We start from the raw sequence: 8303 nt of genomic DNA, 5'->3' as shown, positions 1-8303 counted from the left end.
TTTTTATAAAATAAAATACAAGTTCAAAAATTATAAAATTTATACCATAAAATAACTTGGATTTTTAGAGACTTTATAAAATCATTTTCAAAATTTGTGAACAAAATACCTTTTAAAGGAAAATTTTTCCAAGGCTTAGAGTATTCCTTATAAATAAAAAATAAAGCAATTAAATAAACTCTTACTTTGAAAAATCATATACTACATAAAGCAAATTTATAATGCAGAAATTTTTCACTCACACCAACGTACAATCATTGAATATATTTGCATTCGACTTTATAATTACACCAAATTCACAATTAATATTACATAAAATGCCGGTCGTAACAAAAAGCCTTCAGAGTTTATAATCTAAGAACAAGAACATTCATGGAATCTATACATGTATCTTTTGATGACAAGAAGATAACAGGTCTAAAAGATGCAGACCATGACAAATTGAGATTTAAAAATGAAGTACCTTATGCTAAACTTATAAATCCTGACTCTGATTCAATAAATCCTGATATCACTCAAAGCTCTGAGGTTCCACAAAACTGTGGAAGTTCTTCTGACACCGAAGCATATGTTGAGGGGGAGCAACATGATTCAAATCCAGAGAGTACTGCAAGTGATTCAACTCAAGAAATATCAGTAGAAAAATCATCAGACTCATATTTCTCAAACTCTGATGAGTCAAATACTGATAACCATGAGAACATTGATTCAGGGGGAGCATCAGGAAACAACAGTGGTACTACTCAAGGAAATAACAGAGAATTCATGGATCAAGGGGGAAGTTCTTCTTCTAGGAGTCAACTTCCATCTACAAAAAAATGGTCTGTCACACACACATGACTTAATCACTGGAAACCCTGACAGTGGTGTAGGAACAAGAAAAGCCACTCAGAATGAATGTCTCTACCATTATTTTCTATCTCAAACTGAACCTAAAAAGGTTGAAGAAGCTCTGCAAGATGCTGACTGGGTCACAACAATGCAAGAGGAACTCAATGAATTTGAAAGGTACAAAGTCTGGACTCTTGTGCCAAGACCAAAGAACAGATCTGTAGTTGGCACAAAGTGGGTGTTTAGAAACAAAACTGACAGTGAGGGCATTGTTACAAGGAACAAAGAAAGATTGGTTGCAAAGGGTGACTCACAATAAGAAGGCACTGATTATGATGAGATATTTGCTCCAGTTGCAAGGTTAGATGAAATAAGAATCTTTCTTTCCTATGCTTCTCACAAGAAGTTTAAGGTGTTCCAAATGGATGTGAAGAGTGCATTCTTAAATGGAGAACTCGAAGAGGAAGTTTATGTTGAACAACTTCCAGGGTTCATTGATCCAAAGTATCCAGATCATGTCTACTTACTGGATAAAGCACTCTATGGATTGAAGCAAGCTCCAAGGGACTGGTATGAAAAACTTGCTATATTTCTGCTAGAGAGTGGTTTCACAATAGGTACAATTGATAAAACTCTCTTTTATAAATACCATGGTAAGGAATAGTTACTAGTACATATATATGTTGATGATATCATTTTTGGATCTACTAATGATAAACTCTGTGAGAGATTTACAAAGCTAATGCAGTCCACGTATCAAATAAATATGATGGGAGAATTGAGTTACTTTTCGGGGTTACAAGTTAAACAGACTGATGAAGGAATCTTCATAAATCAATCCAAATACATCAGGAATTTACTCAAAAGATTTGGAATACAAGATTGCTTAACTGCATCAACTCCTATGGCCACTGCAACCAAGTTAGATTTACATACTGGTTCTTTAGTAGATATAACTAACTACAGACGTATGATTGGCTCACTCTTATATCTGACTTCTAGTAGACCTGATATCATGTATGCTACATGTCTCTGTGCAAGGTTCCAAGCTGACCCTAGAGAACCTCATCTATTAGTTGTGAAAAGAATTCTTAAGTATCTTAAAGGCACCACCATGAATCTAGGATTATGGTATCCTAGAGATTCATACTTTAAGCTAATTGGATATTGAGATGCTGATTTTGCAGGATGCAAAATAGACAGGAAAAAGACTTCTAGAAGCTGTCAATTTCTTGGAGGCAAATTGGTTTCTTGGTTTAGCAAGAAACAAAAGTCAATTTCCACTTCAACTGCAGAAGCAGAATACATTGCTGTAGGAAGCTGATGTGCTCAGATTTTATGGATGAAGAATCTACTGCTGGATTATGGGTTAGACTATTCTTCTATTCTTATATATTATGATAATCAAAGGGCTATTGCAATGACATGACTAAGCACATCAGCATCAGATACCATTTCATAAGGGAACATGTGGAAGCTGGTATAGTGGAATTGGTCTTTGTTCCAACAGATTAGCAAGTAGCAGATATATTCATCAAGCCTCTCTGTGAAGCCACATTCACAAGATTGGTGAATGAATTATGAATGATTTCAGGATAATTCTCAAACTCTGATAATTAAGTCTGCTGATATTTTTGAAGCATGGTATCTTATTATGTGTAACATCCCCAAATCCGGGGTCGGAGATCTGAGTTGTCACGAGTTCCATTTCCTTAACAACACTTAATCTAAATAAACAACCAATTATTGCGTACGTGACCCCATAATATACACACACACACACCACAAGTTATAGTCTCAGAGATGAATTCCAAAATAACACAAGTCATTTTATTCCACAATTATAAGTCATTACACCTCAAAAGGGTTTCTAAATAGATTTATAAATTCTTTGGCATTATTACAATTCATAAATTTACATAAGTCCGGTACATCAAAGGTTGAAAGACTAGCCTATTGGTAATTCCTACCTCAGCTACAGCGGCATCAACGCCTACAGGAAACTGCGGAACGTTTCCTATCTGCTTGCGAATTGAGAGCTTGTTCCTGTTCATCTTGTCTAGCTGTTGTTGTGTGATGAAAGAATAAAGCAAGGGTGAGAAACAAGCCCACCGAAATAACATGTATAATAATTAACAATATATGAGCATTTTCATAGTACTCATGAAAGTCTTAATCAAGAAGAAATGAACCAAGTTTGATATCTTAACGCGACCAAGTCGCAAAATATTCAGTATATATGTATATATACTTTTCAAAATCATGGAAGTCCTCTTCCATGCATAATATACACAGAGTTCCAGTTTATAACTGTATGAAAATATTGTTGCAAGGTGATCTCATATATCTCACCTTGTCTCAACGTTCATTTGAAAATCTTTGTCATGCATAAGATAATCAATTACTAGATATAAGTTGAAATGATGAAGTTATAAGATACTCCAATATACTTATATCTTTTCCGAATACTACTTGAACTACCACTGTTCAAGGTATAATCAGTTTCAAAAGTTCATCACATAGATGAGACTACAAGATAAGACTTGAATATATTCAATCTTTGAAATATCATTTGAAAAAAATGAAGTTACGAGATACTTCATTAAGTCCCGGTATATATATACACCTATATATATATCTCATACACTCCTTGAAAACCTCTGTTATGAAAATTATAAACATAGTTGCAATATCCAATGAAAGAAGAAAACCTTGGCATAAACCCGATATCTTGCTGATCAGGCAAAGATACCAATTAAGTCACCTTTTCTACTAGTAGATGGATGAATTCCCCACTGGTCATCACCCTGGCCGCATTAGGACCTTATGTTGGACTGCCACTCAGCCACTTACGCTTTGATGGACTACCACTCAGCCACTTACACCATGATGGACTCCCACTGAGCCCATGTTGCTTATGCCGACGCATTTAGATGGACTTACTTCCCGAACGTTCGGCAAGTAATCAAACTCTTTTATCAAAACAGCAACCTCGTTGCGAATATAAAATACACCAAAGAGCCGAATCCCTCATATTTTTAAGCGAGTATTTAAATCCCCTTTGAAAGAAAGATCTTAAATTTGAAAACAAGTTTTTGGATCCGCTCTAGCCTTTAAAATCATTTTGTAGACTCGAAAATATTTTTGAAAACATTTGGAATAAGGATAATTTGATAGAATAAATCAATTCCAAGATAATCAAAGAATATCTGAATATTATGCTACCAATAATATTCCAATAAGAATAGCTTTTAACAAAGCAAATGAAGTAAAAGTTTTGAAAATAACTTTCTGAAAATATTTAAGGTAAGAATGATTGACGATATCAATCATTTTTCGAATACTTGGCGAATAACGAAACATTATTCTTTAATAAAATAAAGAATATTATTTAATAAAATAAGTGGAGTCATAAGTCCTCGAATGAATATTCAAACTAATATTCATTAAATAAAATAAACGGAGTCATAAGTCCTCAAATGAATATTCAGACTAATATTCATTTAATAAGATAAGCGGAGTCATAAGTCCTCGAATGAATATTCAAACTAATATTCATTAAATAAAATAAATTGAGTCATAAGTCCTCGAATGAATATTCAACTAATATTCATTTAATAAAATAAGCAGAGTCATAAGTCCTCGAATGAATATTTAGACTAATATTCATTTATTAATAGAAATAAAATAAGTTTCATAAGTAGAAACTCTATTCAAATAATAAAACTAGTCTTTGATCGTAATAGGAATCTTAAATGAATATTAAAAAAAATTCACTTATAGTATAAAACTATCGAATAAACATTATTCGATTAATAGTTTTTAAAACTATATATATATAATATACTTGGGAACATCGACTCCCGGTTTAGAAAAATATTCAACTCTGGGTCCCCGTGTACTAAGGGTATATGCAAGTAATGCTTATCTCTAGCATAGGTATTATGCAGTTTATAATCAATTGAATCAACCATGAGATATCAAGATTAAGAAACAGGCATGTATATATATATATATATATATCATATTGACATGCTCCAATATATCGCAAGATTTGCTAATAACAACCATGCACTTATCACAAGATAATGCATATATATATATTTACATCACAACAACAATGTAACGGGTTGAAAACTTTCCTGAGTGTCCTGGGGGTAGACTTAAGCTTAAAGTGGGTCCGGTAACCTATGAACAACAACATAAGCCGGAATTAGACCATGGTTTCTTAAGAAACTAGTCAAAACTCACTCATACCCTAATGGTCGCTTACGGTCGCTTATAAGCTTAACAATTTACGTTAATCGCTTGCGTACCCTCGGCTCCACCAATTTTAATAAATTAACCGTTATGAATTTTAAGGCGACTCTTTCGCGAGTACTTTACCAACTTTCTAATCCACCTTAAATAATTGTTTCATAATCCAATTAGTCTTTTAGGGGCCTTAAACAAGGTTTCAAAGTTAAGCGAGGGGTAAAGGTCGTTCGCGAAACACTGTAACTTAAAACGGTCGTTTCTCCTAAACTGTAAATCGGATCTAAGCGAACCACATATCAAAATGAAGCTTTAATAATAAACTATCTAAGCATGGTAATGGTCAGTTCATGGAAATAGGTGTTCGGGTCTAACAGTTAAGCATAAAACAGTTTAAAAAAATCGGGCATTACGACGACTATAACCTATCAATTTCCAAAGTTTAAACTACACCAAATCATCACCAATTCAACAACAATCCAATATCCATCAACATCAAACTAAACCCATTCATCTAAGAACCATTAACACCCAAACAAACCAAACTTAAAACTAAGGTTTCAAGAGTTTATACCTTCCTTGGAGAGTGGGTAGTCACTAACAAGCCTCAAGGAACCTTGATCTATGCTTAATCAACCTTAAGCTTTCTTGAAAATTAAGAAAATAAAAGTAAGTTACTATTCACTACTATTCATCATCATCTTTGATGAGTGGATTAGCTAAGCAAACCATGAAATCTTGATATTAAACTCATGGTATAACTAAGTTATGAAATATAGGATCCAAGGAAACAAATCATGAAAGTTTCCATGGCCTAGAGCTTGAGTTTTGAAAATCTATTTCTTCATTTCTTGAAAAGGTCGAATGGAAGAAGAAAGAAATGGGGGAGAGCTTTTGCTTGATCGTCTTTTCTTGATCTTTGTGCAAATAATGTGGCGCCCTCCAAACCCGGGTTAGAAGTTTGGGGTCCACATACACAAAACATAAACCTGCATATGAATTATTATTTGCAATGACCCTGCTTTACACAATCATGGATCACAACAGGTTAAAGTATGAAAACAAGCCACAACCTGAAGTTTTATTACAATGCACCAAATCCCGACTAATTTAACTTACAACAGCTAATGAAATTATTCTTCAATATTGCTAACTCAATTACCAAAAAAACTCCTGCAAGCTCGATCCAACTCAAGATGGTATCCTAGCTCAAACACTGAACTGGGAAACCTCGCTATCAACCATATCCTACTTAACTATAGAATACATAAAAAGTTTCGCAAGAGTGAGCTAACTAGCTCAGCAAGTCATAATAACAATAACTGAGGTTAAACGATGATCGATGAGGTAATTTAGAAGAATCAAGTTTATTGTTAAACAATCGTTAGAATTGGATATTCATTTTAAGTTTTGAAACCAAGGTTAGACTGCTGATCAGTCACGCACTAACCCTGAGCAAGGGGCGCAGCTCTGCTCTAATTACTGGATCCAAGGCACACATTGGCCTATGTCGACCACGAATCTGGTCTGACCACGAATCTGGTCCACATAAGAAAACTATCCAATTCTAAAACAGTTCAGTATGATAAATAATATAATTCAATAAAACAAGATCATAATACAATGATGATAAAACACTTGAATAAAAGCGTAATACAATTTATGGGTATCACAAGGGTATATCAAGGTATGTATGAGGAATGGTTTTCAGCCTGTAGGAGAATCAGGTATTAGATGAACAATGATTTTACAAGGCTTAGTTATTTGATGTTATGAGGCATGATTGAGTATAAAAGTTTATGTATGTTTAAGAAAGTATGTTCCAGTGTTTGGTGTATGGTGGATATATCTTTGTTGAGTAGTATTGTATTTGTGTGGTTTAATGTCTAGTAAATCAACAATGGATGGTTTACAAAAATAAGGCTTACAGCTCAAAGATCAACTGATGTGATTGGGGTACAGGTTGAATCATCCAAAGTACTTAACATAAAACAAAACTATTTTGAATACTAACAATGTCATTATAGAATTTAGAAATATTTGCAATATATCTCGAGAAAGGTTCAAAAGTACTTGCCTTGTAGGGCTTTGCAACTATTACTGATCGACTCTGAGCCAACTCGGACGCTCAGGCTTTAACGTCCAACCACTAGATCACCTTGGATTTGACTTCGACAGTCAGGTTATCTTCAGTTAAAACCCTACTGAGCTCGTCGATGGTACACAAGGTTATCCTCAGTTCGACTTCACCTCTTGAGTCCTTCGACTAGATGACCAATTATACTTGACAGATCCTCACAACAGTTCTACCCGACGATAACAAAAACTGACCCGTAAATATACGTATTATAATATTACACACAACAATTAGGGTTCATGTCTCCGAAAATCGGTTTGGTGTACGTTTCCAGAAAACACGTATACTCGTAATTTTACGAAATTAGGGTTATGGATTGTAACAAATTATTTCATCACATCGTGCAGTCAACTTTCATAAAAAACACATATGTATCTTTATAACCACTCGACGTCCCGATAATCATCAGATATGCTCTCGTATTTCCGTAGGTAAATTTCCCGGAAATCGGTCAGCGTCTCCTTTGTTTATCGGACTACCCGTCGAAAAAATTCGACGTCACAACAACCAATCAGACAGTTAATTCAACAACCACCGTTTATAATCCAAACTACTCAACAACAACCTCAGTCAAATTTTATAAGTCCCAACTACAATCTCGATACAATCTCTACATACCCAATAAACATATATCCTTTTTGAAAATAACGTTACGAACTAAATTAATAGTTTAAAATTTTAGGACTCAGAAATAATCATCACCGTCCACCGTTGACTCACCGAAGTTCATCGTCAAGGGCGGTACAATTTATTGCGCCCTATATAATACAGGTTCCCAAATAAATTATACCGATTAGTATTATTTTCCCGCAACGAAAATTTTATTTCACGAATAATACTCATTCATTTTTCCTGCAGAGAAAGAAAAGAGGGATTAAAATTTTAATAAGCAAGCCTAATACTCCCATTCGGCCCAACAGGGAAGGCCCAAACAATCCAACCCCACTGTCAAGCCCAACAGGAAACAGCCCAATTGAACCAAACAGTCACAGCAAACAAACAGCACTCATGCACGCACCTCACACGCAAGAATGGAATAAACAAAGAAGGAGCAGAGTAACTACCACCGGAGGAAAAGTCC

Source organism: Apium graveolens, chromosome 1, assembly GCF_009905375.1.
Source record: "Apium graveolens cultivar Ventura chromosome 1, ASM990537v1, whole genome shotgun sequence".
Taxonomy (NCBI): domain Eukaryota; kingdom Viridiplantae; phylum Streptophyta; class Magnoliopsida; order Apiales; family Apiaceae; genus Apium; species Apium graveolens.
The sequence above is the reverse complement of the archived record's forward strand: the minus strand, read 5'-3'. Positions refer to the sequence as shown.